Genomic DNA, 18,831 nt, shown 5'->3' with positions numbered 1-18,831 from the left:
GTTCTAGCCAGCAAAAGCCTCTCGCCTTCCACAGACCCTTGCTCTTATAGTCCAGAGTCAGGTCCCACCCAATGGTGGGATCAGATACCAACCAATGGTGGAAGCAGAATCAGGTCCTACCCTAGGGTGGGGGCAGAATGCCAGGTCACACCCTAGGGTAGGGCACAATCACCTAATCAGATTAGGGTGAGCAACATAGTAATCCCCCAAAATATTTACATACACAACAGACTGAATAAAGAAACGGTGATAGGTATGGACAATGGAATACTACTCAGCTAAAGAAAAAGTGAAATCATGCAATTGACTTCTATGTGATGGACATAAAGAGTATCATGCTGAATGAAATCACTTAGATGAAGAGGAACAGACACACTGATCTCTCTTATATGTGTGACATAAAGAAATAGTAAAGAAACAAAAAGTTAATAAGTTAACAAATAATTAAAATAACAAAAAAGATTTTTGCCACACTCGGTGATGCTCAGGGGATACTCCTGGCTCTGTGCTCAAAAATCGCTCCTGGCTTGGGAAACCATATGGAACACCAGGGAATGAACCCAGGTCCTCCTGGGTCAGCCATGTGCAAGAAAATGCCCTACCGCTGTGCTATTGCTTCAGCCCCAAAATAACAAATTTTATTGAAAAAAAAAAAACAAAACCAAAACAATAAAACCTGAGAACTGGCTTGCAGAACTGAACTTACGAAGGGTGTTGTGGGGTAGAGGTCAATGGGTATGGAGGGGTCCCAGAGAGAGGAAAGTGGACACTCTGGTGGAGGGTGTAAAGTTGGAATGCTGTATGTATGAACTCATCATTAACAGTTTCTTTTTGTTTATTTGTTTTTGTTTTTGGGTCACACTCAGCAGTGCTCAGGAATTACTCCTGGCTCTAAGCTCAGAAATCACTCCTGGCAGGCTCGGGGGGACCATATGGGATGCCGGGATTCGAACCACTGACCTTCTACATGCAAGGCGAACACCTTACCTCCATGCTATCTCTCCGGCCCCTCATTAACAGTTTTGTAAGTCACACTACTCCAAATAAAACCAGTGTTTGGGCATAACAACAAATGTAATTCACTGAAGGAATAATCACATATTACAACCATATATTACCAAATTGTAAGTATCAGTACAAGGCGACATGAAAACATTTTGAGGGTCTTATCAGTAATTCAGATTTTCTCATTCTGTATCATTCTGTCCAGCTAAGAAGCTAGAAAGTTGTCTTCAAAATCTAGATGCTATACTGACCCCATCTACACTTTACACATTTTACCCCCAATGTCAGTCTGTTATAAATATATTATCATCCCTTACTGATTATTTTGCTGAACAAATTTTATATAAATAGTAAAACTAGATATTTAATAGACAATAATAATAATGTAAACCTTAAGTAAAATGTGAGATTTTTTTTAAAAAAGAAAAATGGGAAAACCAGTAGGATAATAAATAAAAACATGGTTTGTAAAAAGAAAATGAAATAAGATGCATAAATGGCTAGTTAGTTAAGCAGGCAAAATACACAAATAAAAAAATTAGAATAAAATTAATTATTGCTAGAATTTAAACATTAAAAGACCATTAGCTATTTGTGGAATTATTATTAGTACAAATATCATTATTCAAATTATTTTAATTTTGTATATTTCAAAATATAAGAAAAATGTGTGAATATTAAAGAAAATATACGGGGTCTGGGAAATACTATAGGTCTTAGAGCATGTGCCTGACCTAATTTACCCTGGACCACAAGACTGCATGAACACCATTGAGTGTAGCTTGGCCACTAAGCATCACTGGGTGTTGAATGTCTTCAAGCACCATCAAGGTGATTCTGGTTGTCTTTGGAACCACAGAGTCTAAGCAGCACCACACATCCTTGGACTCCTATATTGAACTACCAGCCCAAGTGACTTAGTATCACAAGTTGTGCCCCTCAGGTTACTTGAAAACCACTTGGAATTGCCCCTAAAATAAAACAAAACAAAAAAGGAAAAATTTTAGGACCAGAGAGATAGAGCTGTATAGGTTGAGTGCATGCCTTGTTTGATGCCTGCTCCTATTAAGACTATTAAGACTATTAAGTCTTCTGAACACCATCAGGAGTAAATTCTAGACAGAGAGAAAAGAGCATCCCCAAAGTACTGCCAGGTGTGGCCTGCCAATAAATAAATACATAAAATACAAGTAAAGCTGATTCATGAAAAAACGAGGATACCTTTATGAGTGCCTGTTACACCCCACTCAGGAAGGGCACACATCAGAAGCGCTTTTCAACCTTCTTAGGTGTAGTGCTCTCCTGAAAAAGAATTATTTGCCAAAAAGGCCTGCTTAGAGTAGTCAAAATCAGTTGACCCTTTGCATGGATTGTTTGGCTATAATTCTAAACGTGGCTGTAACTATCTTTCTCTTTATTTTTGACCATTATTAGAAATCAGGCCTCAATATTTCTTTCTAACAAAGAAGCACAGTATCAAATCCCGCCAAAAGTCTCCCACTGACCAGTTCTCTGTGATCTCTGCTACCTTGGCGCCAAGATCATGTTTTTTCCAAAACTTAGCTCATGAGTAAAGCAATTTTCGGTTTTCCCCAAAACTCGAAAACATTTCTCTCTCTTCCCACTTCCCTGAAAATTACCTGCTTTCTCCTGCTTACCCAAAACAAAGCTAACCCACAACAGAAATTTCTTTTCACCTTCAGTATTGGTTCTTTAATATGCAGATTTTAGCCATGGCCTTTCATTCTGTTTCCCTGACCATCTCCCATTTTCTTTGATCTCCAAAATTACACCCCACATTCCAGAGCTCACCCCTTAAAAGTTACCCAGCTCAAGAAATAAATTTGTCTTTGTCTTTCTAGACGCAAGTCCCCATGCATTGTGTGTGGTAATTCATTTCTACAATATTGTTCCGTCTTTCCGCCCATTTCGTGTTCCCGCTCTCTCCCCGTGAAGGTTTCCCGGACACCACGAAGAAGCTGCTTAGAGGCGCTGGCGTCTGCAGCAAGTGCCCTCTTAAGGCTGACTCAGTGCTTTAAGAAGCTAGTGTAGAGGGTAAAGAAAGGTTCTGTTAAACCCAGAGAGGAGATCTTACAAACTCTTCCTTAGACCTGTCTGAGCTTTAATAAAAATAAATTTAAAAAAAGAGGCAATGTGAGTACAACTATTGCTCGCAGGAGGAGTCAGAAAGGTAGAAATAGAGTCCCAGGGAAATTCTGAACAAGATTCTTACAAGTAAGATCATGTTTAGTTAAGCCAGATTCCTAATAGTGCTCTTGGTATCTCTTTCTCTCTCAACAAATAATAAGACAGATTTTTTTTATCTTTACAGGATTTTTTAATATCAAGAATACTATTTTCTTCCTTTTTTCTTTCTCTTGATAAAGTGTTTTCAAATATAATTCATTGTTCTCAGTTCAGTATGCAGGGTTTTTCAGTCTCAAAGCATTTTGGAAAGTGAGATTTGATTATGGGTGAACCTGTCATCTTCAGTGATTCTTTTGGCTTGCTTTTTTTTTAAGTTAGTAATGACTATTTTAGAAAAGATTACATGGCCATTTCATAGTTCTTACATGAGATATTAAATTTAGGATTTGGGTGTATTTATGTTTTGTTTCTTGGGTTGGAAATCAAAGTCCTTGTCATTTATATCTATGTTGCTTTCTTTACTAATGCCTGCCCTTAAAATAGTCTAAGTCCTCTCTGTAAGATTTTAATTGCAGTTGAATGGGGCACTTATTATACAATAGAAGAATATTGTTTCCATCTTATATTGAAAAACATATCAGTATTGAAGAATACTATGTTAACATAGAATAAATATGTTTACCTTTTATAGAACCAAAGGCATAGTTCCAGAAAAAGGTGAACTCCTTCCAAAACTTCCCATAGGAGCTTAGAAAATGGGAACATCTTAGCCTCTGAAAAAAAATTATCTCCATGATCATAATCGTTTGCCCCCACAAGTACTGAAAATTGATTCATTTAAAATGAAAATCGAAGAATCTTCCTATAAAAGTAAACCAATTTTTTAAGTAAGATAAAGTCTTGAGTCTTATCAAATACTGGAAGTCCAAACATTTAGTTAAGACAGGTGCACATAATGATTATAGACTCTGATTTCTGTGTTCAGAGGATTCCACAGTAAAGTACTTTGACAAATACTCATAGGTGTAGCGTGAAACCGATAAGAATTTACAGAAATTATGAAAACAAATTTCTCTCATAAAGATCCTTGACACCAGATAATGATTTTCTTCAGGGGACTAAATGAACCATCAAGGACAAATATAATCTTTTGTTTGAAAAAAATGGTTTGCCTTTTTCAAATTTAATAAATTATTTTCCTTCTCTTCCCCTCTTTCTTCCTTCTTTTCTTCCTACCTTCCTCCTTCCCTTCTTTCCTCCCCTTTCTCTCCCTTTTTTCTTTCCTTCCTTTCTTCCTCCTTTCCTTCTTCCCTTCTCTCCTTCCTTCTTACATTCCTTTTCTTATCTTTCTTCTTTCCTTTCTTTTCCCCCTTTTCCTTCCTTTCATCTTTTCTTTCTTTTTTTCTTCCTTCATTACTTCCTTCTTTTTTCTTTCCTTCCTTCAATCCTACAACTGGTGATAATTAGGACTTACTCCTGACTCTGCACTTAGAAATCACTTCTGGCAATATCTGGGGGCTAACATAGAATATCAGGGATTAAAACCAGGTTAACTATAAATAAGGCAAGCTCTATGTCCACTATACTATTTTACTGGCTTCAACCTTTTTATTTCTTGAGTTAATTGTAATCTGAAACAACCTGGTAGGTAAATTGTACATTTTGAATGACTAGTGTGAAACATTATTTTTTTACTCCATGATAACATTAGAATGAAAAGACCTTTAGTAAGTATTGTTATCTCATACCAGTATCTTTGCACAGATACAAAAAGAAATCTTTTCTTTTCTAATGTTTATTTTGAATTATGTTTGTATCACAGAGACTAGAACATCAGAGACTACACTACTTTAGGAAGTTGAGGCTGATCTCATAGATCCAACAAAGACAGTCACTGCTTACAAAAGTGTAGTCTTCTAAGAGGTCAGTACAGTCCCTTGGTAGATCTAGAAACCCCAGAATATTTGAAGAATCTGGAGAAAAAAGAGGCTCCAAAATATAGGTGTTCAAGGCAAGTCAGATGGTATAAACTTGGCCATGTCTCCTGAGGTCTGAGTGACCCTAGACCCAAAACTAAAATTTCTTAGGAAAGATTTTAGCAAAGCAAGTTAAAAGAATAATTTTATTATCTCTGTCCTTGCTGTGCTCATAAAAAGCAACTGGTTGCATTTATTGAAACTATACTAAATTTGAAAATAAATTATCTTACTACAATTATATAGTAAAGTTAGGATGAAGATAGAAGAAAAATATAATTCTATATCATACCTTTCTAAAATCTAATTTTAATTTTTCTGATCATTTTTAGGGTTTCTGTAGATTTTTTGATGTTTGAGATTTGTTTTATTTTTTCTCTTTTCTCTGGGATAACTTCCTTATCTAACATTTCTGTTTTTCATGTCCATTACCCTGATTTAGTTTGTTTAAAGAAGGCTCTAAAATTCTGTTGGGGAGTTATTCAGTATTGCTGGTCTTTCCATTATAGAAAAGCATGTTAACAATACATTTTATTTTTCTTTCACTTTTTTCATCAGCCTCCCTTCTTATTATTATTATTTAATTTATTTCTAGAGCACTAGGGATCATACACAGGATTAATTGAGATGCTCACATATTTGGTTGTGATGTTCACCAGGGTTGTTTTAATATAAATTCATGAGTCCAAAGTTCATACATGAGCAATGGTGCCAGGGGACAAAAGATCAAAAGTTCCTGCAACTGCATGCAGTGTACAGGAAGCAAGGCAGATACTATTTGTCACTAAGGTATTCCCTGAGTCTTCTTAAATTTTAAATTTTCTTTTATTAAAAAAAGTCTAAAATTAAATGGAATAAAAGTTATACTACAATAACCAACACTAAAAAGGTGACAGATCTGGGTAATGGCTCAAAGAGTTAGAAAAAATGCTTTGCATGCATGAGAGCCCTAATCATATCCTCAGAACCATAGGTCTCCCTCCAGCACCACCAACTACAACCCTGGAGGCCCTGAGTACTACTGGGGTTGGGGCTGAGAAGTGCCTGGTATCTGCTACCACAACTGGACTTGAGCAGTATCATATCACTGGGCCAACCATTGAGTCAACTGACTCAATTGGTTGAGTATCACCAAGAGTAATTTCAGGACTCCTGAGCATTGCTTGGGAGACTGTCTCTCACTAGATGAAAAAAATAAGCTCCAAAACAAGTAAAAAGTAAAGTTTTGATGCAAGAAATAGAAAATCGTACTGGGATGTGATAATCATACAACATAATGAAATATGCAATATCCAGAAGTTTCAGAACCAGCATCTACAACAGATTAGCAACAGACAACAATGACGTTACAGATCCATGAGAAAGGCATGGGTTAATCAACAAATTATATTGTGACAAGCAGTTGACTATTGAGGAGAAAAAAATAAAAGCAAAACTAAAAATTAGGGAAAACATTTTTTTAAATAGCAGAGATTTCTTCTCACTGTATTTTGCCAATAATCTGTGTGACAGTCACAGGTTATTTAGTTCATAACTTGGGGTTTACAATTCTTAAGAGATTCTTTGTTCTCCCCCTTCTCTGATAGCCTGCTCTCAGGAAGACCTTGTATTTGTTGGCCAGCGACAACAAAGATGCATTCAAAACTTTGAATGCATGAGAGTACAGTCCAGAATTTGGACTGTGGCTATAGGCATGTTAATTCCCAGTGTTTAAAGTGTCCTTGGGAACCGAGTTGTAAGAGCTGTGCTAGTCAAAGAAAAACCCTGCAAATAGTGTCATCATTTGAGCCAAAAAACTTACTCAGGGACCTCATGTACTGGACTTTCAACTTCTCCCAAATTGTTGATCGAGATATACAGATAAAGTCATAATGCAGACACTTTCTTGAGCTAGATAGTATAGATAGTATAGGGCACTGGTCCTGCATGAAGCTGTCCTTAGTTTTTCTCCTACCCCAGATGGAAGTCCAAGCCTAGATAGGAGTGATTCCTGAATACAGAGCTAGGAGCAAGTTCTGAACACTGTTCAGTATTACTCTGAACAAACAAACAAAATCAGGCACCATACTGCTTTGCTGAAAGTCATTAAAATTTACCACTTTAATCAAAGAGTCTAAGAATTTTTTCTGGGTATATATTACTTGAGCAGCAGATTCTGAAATAAATAATATTTATGGAGAAGTTACAGCTATAAAGGCAGTAAAAATCTCATAGTGGCTTTCACAGTCATTTTTATTCTGGTTACTCATGCCTTATGCCCATTTCTTTGTAAAGAACAAGGATGCAATTTCCCTGAGTTTGTGGATGCTGAGACAGGGAAATGCACCCTTGGAGTTTGTGAATCTGACTCAGTACAGAAGGGTTCCTTTGTTTCAGAGGAATTGAAGCACAGGAAATCAGGAAGGAAGTTTGTCATAGGCAAAATCTTCCAGACTGAGTTTGATCAGAAGGAGAAAATTCTTAAAAAAAAAAAATATGAGAAACAGACACAAATTAAGTTATTAATGCTCAGACCCACTGCTACTTAATACCTAATGTTATTACAGTTTAAGTCACTTCCAAAAGTGTTACCTCAAATCATTGGATCTGGAGTATCCTGGTTAACACCAGTGAGGTCATACCAATGCCTGGCTTTCTTCTGAAGAATGATGGTTTTCCCTAAAATAATTTTTTTTTCTCTTTTGCTAATACCCTTATCCTACCCCCTTCCATCTTTAAAAACTTTCTATTTTATGCAAGGCTTGGCACTACCCTTGTGCTTGTGAGTTTGATTGTGGTCTGACATATGAATTCATACATCATTTGGTAAAATCAATTCATTTCCCAAAGAGAGAAATCCCAGAAATTATTGAAGATAAGATTTTAAAAGAGACTCCTGCCCTGTGCTTGTCAAATAGGAGAAATTTTAAAAGGTCATTGCTCTGCTCCATGAGCAGACATATCCACCCCACCCAGAAGAGACCCTGAGGGCACAGCAGAGAAGATCTCCTGAGGGCATACCAGCAAAGGTAGGCTGCCTCTACCCACTAGGTGCAGACCCAGAGGAGCATGGCCACTCCACTTTGATTAGCAGCCACACACATCTTCAAGCCAATGAACACCAGCACATCACTGAGAAAACACCACATTACAAGTATACTAATAGAACAGTAATGCAGGCCAACACCATGCATAGAGAATGAAGAAGGCATCTCTGATAACCCAAAATGTGCAAACCACTGAATTAGTCTCTTAGATGAGGAGTTTAGAAAAGAATTATAGAGGAACCTCTTAAAACTCAAAGAAAGCTGGATCAAGCTAAATGAACTACAAATAAGAATCAAGAGGATATAAAGATAGAAATAAGAAAACTCCAAACTGAAATAGGACTGAATAAGACTGAAAAACTCAGTAGATGAAATGAAACCCTCACTTGAAAACATCTCCAACGAAGTTTTCAATTGTGAAGGTCTTTTCAAAACATACTAAACACATGAGACTCACTAAATATGAAACATAAGTTACATTTGAAATAGAAATTATCTCAAAGTATAAAATAATATTAAAAGAAAAAACTGGAAGGGGCCAGAGAGATAGCATGGAGGTAGTGTTTGCCATGCATGCAGAAGGACAGTGGTTGAAACCCTGGCATCTCATATGGTCTCCTGAGCCTGCTAGGAGCAATTTCTGAGCTAAGAGCCAGGAGTAACCCCTGAGCACTGCCAGGTGTGAACCCCAAAAAAACAAACAAAAAAACTGGGGAAAACTATTTGCAAGATGCATTATAATTACTAAGTTCTTCATAAGCAAGAATTCTTTTACTCAATCAGAAAACCCTCAAATTTAATCAAAAGGTCAATGACTGAGAAACAAATGAAGTTGACAAGCAGGCATGACAGAAATAGTTCAGTAGTGGGGTGAAAAGATAGTACAACAGTAGGGCGTTTGCCTTGTACACAGATGATTCAAACAGATGGTGGTTCGAGTCCTGGCATCCCAAACGGTGCCCCGTGCCTGCTAGAAGCGACTTTGACTTCACAGCGCAGAGCAAGGAATAAACCCTGAGCGCTGCCTGGTGTGACCCAAAAACAAAACAAAAACAAGTTTAGTATAAAGATTTAAAGGGTAAGAGAAATGGTGGGAAAATATAGGGAACCCCCTTGATTCTCCTCTCCTGGTCACCTTTTTTATGATTACCTTTCACCAAGTGTAGGCAGGACTTTCAATTTGTTTCTAACGATGGAACCCTGCAAAGATGTCCTTGATTATATATATATGAGACAATGTTTCATGGAATGGACTATAAAAGACTCTATCCAGTGTGAGTTTTACAAAGTAGCTGACATTTTGTGAGCTGACTTATGTCAAAACCAGATAATAAGTATTTGTATTTGAGCAGGACCTCTGACCAGCAGTCAACAAGATATATAGGTTTTTACTCCAACAGTCTCTAAACTGGGAGAACTGCCAAGAGCCACAATAGCTTGAAAGCAGATCATTTCCCAGTCATCTCTTTAACTGGAGTCTGGAGCACCAGTCAACACCTTTATAGCAGCAGTAAAAGATCTTGAAACCTAACTGCTACTCCTAACTCATAGAAAATACGAAAAAAGAAAATGTGTTTTTGAATGAAGCAGGTAAAAGTGAATAAAAAAGGAAGAAGTGAACTAGAAGTGATATAAAGACAATGGTGAAGGATCTTGGGTATGTTGGAGATGGAAAGGTACAATGAGTATGTACATCAAAAACAATATTTTAACCATGTTACCTAATCTACTATCAATGTAAGTTTAACAATAGATTTTAAAAATAGGAGCTAGATGCAATAAAGCTTAATGAAAACTCAACATTATATGTCACAGTGTAAAACAGGCTAAAACCACTGAGGCAGTAATAAATTATTACTATATAAGCTAAAAATATAAAACTATAAAACATAATTAGTAATAAAAATAAATATTTACAATAGGAAAATGTACAATTTATATGTGTGTAACTAAATATATAACAACTTTCAAAAGCTCACAACCATCACAAATTTTATACATAGGTGCATAATATATTCATTTTTCTAAATTACCAATACTATGCTCTTTTGATGACTTCTACCTGTGATAAGTTTTTGTATTTTTTTCCATAGACATATGAAAAATAATACTGTTTCTCTAACATAATCAGAATTTGTTTCATACTCTTGGTAATGGGGATGAGTAATAAAACTTAATTGAAAGCCAATCTTATTTGCAGCACTAATACAGGTTTGTGTCCTACAAGTGCAGAAATTGTGATAAGTTATTTTTTTGCTAATTCCTAGCTAACAGAATAAGGAAAGCATGGTATGTGTATCATTTTACATGCAGAATTATTTGATTTGCAACAAAGAAGAAATTTGTTCATATAATTAAAATTACAGAGAAAAACCTAGCTTCTGTTGGTACCAGATAAGAGCTTGGATGTTTTTTTAAAATACTGCCCTTACCCTTTATGTCAGCTCATTAGGACTTTATTCTCAAGCTCTACAGTAGCTATAGACTGTAATTCAAGGTGAAATTTCTATATGGTTGGAACAGCTTTTCCCCAGACTGTTATGGTATAAATGTTGTGTCTGGTACTCATTGACCCAAAAAAGAATTATGTGGTCATCTCAAACATATAACCTAAATTAAAAAAAATTATTCTCTATGTGTAGAAACTGAGTCCTGTGAACACCAAGAGCTTTCAGTGGAAATAGATCCTACTCTCAAGATATCTACTTAAGGGGTCGGAGAGGTAGTGCAAGCAGTAAGGCATCTGCCTTGCATGCGCTAGCCTAGTTCGATCCCCCAGCGTCCCATATGGTCCCCCAAGTCAGAAGCAATTTCTGAGCGCATAGACAGGAGTAACTCTTGAGCATCACCTTGTGTGACCGAAAAGCAAAAAAAATAAATAAAAAGGTTTCTACCTAGAATATTTTATTTTCCAAAGATAAAGACTATTAAATTTGAGATATCTTGGTCTAATAATATGAAGAAAGTTACTATAGCAGTATGTACAGACTAACAAAATTAGCTTATCTTTTCTTGTCCCTGGAATTACATCTCACCTGCATCTCACAGAAGTCTTAGCAGCAATTTTTTTTTTTATTTCTATTCTTCCATTTTAAGTGAGAGCTTCAATTGCATTGAGGGTGTTGGTTTCAAAATAAATAGTTTATTTTTATTTATTTATTTATTTTTGATTTTGGGGCTACACCCAGTGATGCTCAGGGGTTACTCCTGGCTATGTGCTTAGAAATTGCTCCTGGCTTTGGAGACCATATGAATTATGGGGGAGGAGGGATTTAATCACAATCTGTCCTAGGTTAGTGCATGCAAGGCATCTCCCTACTGCTTGTGCCACCGTTCCGGCCCCAATTTGTTTATTATTTTGTTAATTGTATTTATTATTTATCTCTTTAATGAAGTCAAATAACAAGTTTACACAAGAATTTTATAAAAATTCTTGAGAATAATATAAAACTTTCTTTTATATCAAATGTTCAGTGTCACTTCACTTACTTAAAATATCGTAAAATTTAAAATCTATCCCTAAAAATATTTCTGGGTTCAAGAGCATTGAATTGATGTTTATGAAAACCCAGTATAATACCTGTCATATAGTGACTGCTAATGCAATCTATGTTAAATATATAATGAATTCTTCAAAGCAGTCTATAAATTAAATCTGAAAGGATATATGCCTTATATATAAAAAAAGAAAATGCCTTATATAAATATAAATATTGACAAATGTAGTTGCCATGTTTGAACCAGGCCAGCTCCATAGAATCACACTTTTCTTGAATGAGATATTAGCCAAGCTGTGAAAGATTATGGCTACACCAGCCCATGCAGCACAAAGCTGGCTGTCTTAGGAGGAGAGACTACTACTGCCAAAGCCACACTTATAGCCTCCATCACCCAGAATCACTGTTTCCTCGACAGCCTGCCTAATCACTGACCATCTACATTTCCCTGCAGACACTGATCTGACCACACTTCAGGTATGCCAGATGTTGAGCTGATATCACTAGTGCTTTCCTTGGAGCAAGTGCAGGTACTTTCCCCATTATCTTCCTTCTTCCAGGAAAGTCTGGAAGCTGTAACAATGTTCACATCACCATATTGAAACCAGGCTTTCTTCCAGAATGCACTGCAGCTGAGTATATGACCCTAAAATTCATAGTATCGTACCTTTGAATTTCTGTACAATTTCACTTGTTTGATGCTGTCATGCCTAAAGCAGTACCCCAATTTAACAGGATCGACATATAATAACAAAAGCTTAGTAAACCCCATTGTATTAATGTTTTTATTGGTGATATGGTAATTTTCACAAATGACCTGATACTATACTTTTTCTTTTTTCTTTCTTATTTTTATCTTCTCTTCTATTTTATTATTTTTCTTTTCCATTTTTTCCTGATAATTTTGCTTTCACTTACCTGGAAACAAATGTATTCTAACCAACTATGTCAATTATGTGATGCATTTTCTGTAAATAAATAAAATTTTAAAATTAAAAAAATATTAACCAGGATAAGAAATATAGATATCTACTCTATCCTGGAGCACAATTTTAGTTGTGCCAACTGTTACTATTTTGAGAAATAAAAGAGCACAAAACAAAATCTCTCTGAATCTATTTCAATTTACAGAGTTAATGAAGACAACAGAAACCAAAACAGAGACCATTTCTAAAACTGAAAACATAATTTATATGAATTTTATATTAGATTTGGCTAATTTCATCTTGCATGTGTATCATTTGCAGCAATTCTGAATAACACCAAGCTAACCTCAGCAACACCCTTTCCATTTCTAGGGTGGGGGAAATAAATCTTAAGTTATAGCTCATAATCCTCTGAACTTTTTATTGAAGTAAGAAAATTGTATTTAAAGAAATTCACAGAGAGAAATTTAAGAGGAGAGAATGAGAGAGGGGGATACATGTTCAAGAAACACAGGCTCCTGCAGAGTGGAAAAATCCCTCTCCTAAGTATTTTTTAAGCTAAAAAGGAGCTCAAACATTTTTTAATTCTTAAGTTTACAATACTTCTCAAAAAAGTCTGTAGTAAAATGTTAGTTTCAGATTTATTGTTAGAAATCTTCTGACTACATAAGATATAATCAACAGGTAAGAAAATGCATTTTAGGCTTTATTAAGAGAAATATCTTAAATCAATTGCACTTCACTGTTTACATTAAAATTAAGCAAAGAAAACTCAATAAAAATTATGGATCTTAGAAAAATTCCAAGTAAAATATGAAGCCTAAAATATAAGAGACAAATTGCAAAGTTCCAATTTGAACTTGAGAGGTTTTGAAGAAAGTTTCTGGCATTCAAAAATGTTCCAAAATACAATTGATACTACCAAAATATTCCATAATATTTTTTTTTTTTTTTTGGTTTTTGGGCCACACCCGTTTGACGCTCAGGGGTTACTCCTGGCTATGAGCTCAGAAATCGCCCCTGGCTTGGGGAGACCATATGGGACGCTGGGGGATCGAACCAAGGTCCGTCCTACGCTAGCGCTTGTAAGGCAGATACCTTACCTCTAGCGCCACCTTCCCGGCCCCATTCCATAATTTTTTGATGATTGTACTGAAGCTCATGGAAAGGGAAATGGGAAGGAGAGTATTTATTTGCAGTGTCTTCTTTTAGAAGTTTTTCCTTCTCTTTATCCATCTGTACTCAAAAATTTTTGGTCTACTCTACTTGGAATCCATGCTAACTACATGGGCATGAAGAACTGGAACACTCAGGCAATGTTTTATTCTGAGTCTATTAGTCTTCATTAATGCACACACACTCATACACACACACACACACACACACAATTTCTTCAAGAATCTGACTGCAGTATGTCTCATCTAAAGTCCCCTCTCTTTTCTGCCAACATTTACTCTTTGGCTCTAATATACACTCACTGCATGAATGTCCCATTACCAAGTCAAGTTAGGGAGTTCCTGGACTTTCTGAATCTGTTCCCAACACACACACATTCCACAATCATCTGACATTGATTCTTATGCAACTGACTTTGATGTATGTCTATAAAATATGAAACCCAATAATCTCTCTCTTCCTCCTATCTATTGATATACCAAAACGCATCACTATGCTGACTAATGGGCCAACTTCAGGCCATCCTTTGCATTTTGAGATGTGTTTTTGTTCTCAGCAATTTATGATTCTTAGAAAATGTTGCCTTACTGTATAACTTGCCACTTATAGTATTTTGTCAAATGAGCAAATATTTTTACATACATGACTTTTAACATTGAAGACTATTGGTAAAGGGAGTGATTTTGTCATAGGTGCCAGTATATAATAAGAAGAAATGTTCAAATGAAATGGAAGGGTAGCAACACAAAGATGTGATTACCCATTATAACATAAAGAAAACAGCAACTATGGAAACAGCAGTTTTGAGTAAATAGGTATGCAATCAACCTCTAACCACAAAGGTCTATAATAATATTCTAATGTATTTATCCACAGGACCAGGTGCAGAATATGATTGGAAGCCTGGACACCCTCTGCAGTGAATATTAACAATATGCTTTAATGCCTTAATCTTAACAAGTATGAAATAACTCTTCAGCTTCTTTGTTCACAGGGGACCTCAAAAACAAAGGGTGGACACCCTAATTTTAAACCTAGGTGTTCAATCATACTGGATCCCATATACAATGCCCATTATGTCAATATCTTGATAAAATACTTGAATTTACTCACTACCTTTTGTTTATGTCTTCTATTTGGACCCAAAGCATATGATCATTGAGACACTGGAACAGTCAATGGCACACCACAGACTTACGCTACAAGTCTCACTCATTGAACATGTGGCAAATCTCTACTACCATTTTTTTTTTCATTTTTCTCTCTTTCTTCTTCCCTCTACTTCTTTTTTCCCTCTCTCCTTTATTCTTCTTCATCAATTCAATCTATGTTAAAAAAAAAAGCTTTCACTGTCAGTTGCTTTTTAGGAAAGGTACCCCTATGCTAAGGTGCAGCTCAGGAGAGTACATAGGGTAACCACATCCTATAGTCCTCACTGCCACATTGCTTAGTACTCTAGATGCAAAATGCCTGCTTAGCTTAAAAAACTCCAGCCACTATATAATCCTGAAACCTTCATTTAGCAAACACCATCCCTGTCAGTGAAGAAGAGGCTTGAAAGGGGAAAACCCTTCAATACCGAAGCACTGGCCAAATTCTCTTTAACTTACATTCACGGTTTTTACTTATTCTTTTTTTCTCTTCTCTCTTTTTACTCTGCTCTCTTATCTACTGTTTTCCCTTCCTTTCTATCCTAAGCCATATCATAACCAATTATTTATCTTTTCTTAACTCAATCATACCTTAAGAGCTCAGACCTAGTCTATGAGGGTCAGGTCTTCAACAACAACCTAAGAATAGAACACTTAGTATCTGTCTTCATGTTGGCATGAGTTTCTAGACAGTGGACTCCTCTCTGATTGCCAAACCCAAAATGTAAACAAGCCATGCCTAAAATGTATATAGCCCCTCTTATATATTATTCCTTCTCCCCCTTTAGAAATTCTTCTATCCTCTCGTCCCCCAATCCTGATCCATTATCCTTCCTTATTTAACCCTCTTTACCCTCAGTTTTTAACCCATTAGGTACCACGACCAACCTCTTGCTCCAATAAACTACCATTAAGCTCCCAAACTAAAAGGACACCTTCCCAGCCCCATATCACATGCTTCGGCAAGAAATTACAACCAACATACCTGCTGATTCATGCTTTATGGCCCTTTTTCTTACCCTCCTAATCGGGGATTGCTGTATACTACTGATTCAACCTCAGAAGGATCCCAGCCCAAGGACACTTCCCTCATAGCTACAAATAACTTCACAAACCCAACAAGACATGATGTGTGATGAAAAAATTCCCTGGACTCCACCTCACACACACACAAGAATATCTCAAAAGACTGTATTTCCCTTATGTGTTTAATACCTCTATAATAATACCACCTAGTCTGTTTATCCCTAAAAGTAAGTTAGACTCATGAACATTTTTCTTTAATGCCTCTTTTCAATGTATTTTTATTTATTTCTTCTATTATGTATCTATATATATATATAGAGAGATTTTTTCTCTCTTTCTCTCCCAACCTCACCTATTTTGGTTCTGCTTGGTTACAAAAACCTACAAGAAAAGTTTTGCCTGGGATAAAAGCTGGGGTCAAAAGCACGGCACAGAGATTGTGCAGACTATCATTCTTACCTCCAAATTCACCAGCAATATAATATGTCACCATACCCTTTTGCATAGGCACTCTAAATAAAGGGAAATATTATGTGCAGAAACAAGCTCTCATCTATTAGGGATAAGATCCCATACTTTTTATAATGGAGGGTCACCTCCCACCCTGAACTTGTGTCATGTGGACCCAACTTAGACTCAATACGTTTGGACAGTGACCATCACAACTAGAACCCCAGATCCCAGAAGTGGAACTGACACAGGTTCCAGCAACAGAACCTAGAACCAAACTCCTCCCAGGGAAACTCTGAATGCTGTCCCAGCAGCAACTTGTACCAGTTTTAACATGACATCCTGACATGAGGAAATGGCAACAACTTGAGCTAAGAGAGGGCTGCCCTATCTCATCACCTAACAGTGTGATACAATTGGGAGACATGTCATCCTTTGCCCTAAGCAAAAATCAAAATTATTATTTACAGAAGACTGACTTTGACAAACATGGACTGGACAGAACCTATTGAGGGGCCAATGAGGAAGTTCCTAGCCTAGGCCTTGGCCTAAAATTTGTACAAAAACCAAGATCTCTAATTCCAGAGATTTGCGGTTAGACAACTGCGACTGAGCAGAAATTCTGGAACTATGCTGAAAGACTATACCCTGGCCCTCGAAGGTGAACCTATGGCACTGCATGCCAGTGGTAGCATGCGGGAAGGTCCACAATTAAGATTTGCAGTGAGTGGTGGGAGGTGAGTGTGCTGGTGTCTGCTTTGTAGCTCACCTCACAACAGGGCCGGACTGGCCATTGGGAGGACCAGGCATACTGCGGCAGTTTGGGCACTCAGGCTCAAAAAGGTTAGCCATCACTACTAGGCTCTGTCCTAGGATCTGAACAAAAACCAAAACCACTAATTACAGAAGACTGATCACAACAATGATGGAACAGAACCCCTAGAACCATAAAGAAAAAATTTCCCCTAGGCTTTACCCTATATCCTATGCAAATAACAAGAGCTCCAGCTACAGAGGCGGGATGCCATCACCCACATCTCAGTGGAAAGTTTCCTGGCAGGATAAAAAGACCTTGGGGTGTGTAAATGAGTGAGTATGGAGCCTGTAGTTTGCTTCAAGGGTGGAGAAACCCTGTATTTCTTAGGCCAAGGAATCTCCCATTCTAATTTCACCAATATTTATTGTGTCAATGCAAAAATAAAAAAAGAAGAAACACAACCCTTTTTTAAGAAGTTGCTGCTCTGTTATTTTTTCTGTAGCTGATGGTTTTGGTTTTGGGTTTATTCTTTTTTATTATTCTTTTTTATTTTTGTTGTTACTCCCTTATTGTTTTTTGTTTTTGTTTTGTTTTGTTACCTTTTTCTTATTTTTCCCTTCCTTCTTCTAAATGGATATTTATAACACCTAGATGCACTCTTCCTAGGTTTTCTCTTTTTTGTTTGCTTTTCGTGTGTGTATCCCCCCACCCTGATGGTACCAAGACCAGACAGTCAAATGTTCATTAGTTGGAAATAAAAAATCATCAGACTTGAATACCAAATCCAAAGTCAATGACAACAGGATAGATACCCAATCTACAACAAGTTGTACAAGTGGGAAACAGTTTCTCTAGCATTAAGAGAGGTAAAGGAGGGAGATGTGGGATACAGGCTGGGAACAGGGACGAAGGGAGGACAACACTGGTAGTGGGAATGCCCCTCATTCATTGTCACTATGTGCCTTAAATATTACTGTGAAATATTTGTAATTCACTTTTACCACAATAAAAATTAAAATAGAGTGATTTCAGTATCACAACTACATTAGTTTTTCTACTTTTAGGGAAAAATGCCAAATGCAACTATTTCCCTACAGCATGGAACTATTTCAAAGTGCAGACTTATAAAATGCTACAGTACCAAGTTCACCATATATCATTACAGTGGGTATAAAGAATATAAGAAATCTTAGTATATTATAAAATGAATCCATTTCTAGGCATTTACACAAATGAATGAAAAACTTTGTCTATACAAATACCTGAATGCAGATGTTTATAGAAACCTTGTTCAAGATTGAGATAACATGGAAGCCAGCAACATCTTTATTTAAGTAAACAGATAAATAAATGGTAGTACATCAGTGCAATAGAATATTAGTCATAAAAATAAATATCAACCCATTAAAAATCCTGGAGCAACTTTAGATGCATTTTACCAAAGGAAATATGTTAACACAACTATATATATATATATATATATATATATACATAAATCCAGAGGAAAGCAAATCAACAGAAATAATAAAAAAGCTATTGGTTTCCAATGATTATTAGGAAAAGAGAGGAATGAGAAGACATATCACAAGGACTTTTGATGGCAGTGAAATGTTCTGTACAATATTACACTGGGAAATACATATCTTAATACATTAATATGTATAATATTATTATATTATGTATTATATATGTA

The 18,831-nt window shown here is 36.3% G+C and overlaps 1 protein-coding gene and 1 non-coding gene across 2 annotated transcripts in view; one reads left to right on the top strand and one right to left on the bottom strand.

Annotated features, from left to right (window-relative positions):
• PDE11A (phosphodiesterase 11A) overlaps positions 1-18,831 on the bottom strand; it is a 431,148-nt gene that overhangs the window by 269,781 nt on the left and 142,536 nt on the right. The window lies entirely within an intron of this gene.
• Positions 3,014-3,133, top strand: LOC126010239 (small nucleolar RNA SNORA26). Its single transcript, XR_007496342.1, has one exon. It is a non-coding gene; the product is annotated as a small nucleolar RNA SNORA26 (small nucleolar RNA).

Source organism: Suncus etruscus, chromosome 5 (assembly GCF_024139225.1).
Source record: "Suncus etruscus isolate mSunEtr1 chromosome 5, mSunEtr1.pri.cur, whole genome shotgun sequence".
Taxonomy (NCBI): domain Eukaryota; kingdom Metazoa; phylum Chordata; class Mammalia; order Eulipotyphla; family Soricidae; genus Suncus; species Suncus etruscus.
The sequence above is the reverse complement of the archived record's forward strand: the minus strand, read 5'-3'. Positions and strand labels throughout refer to the sequence as shown.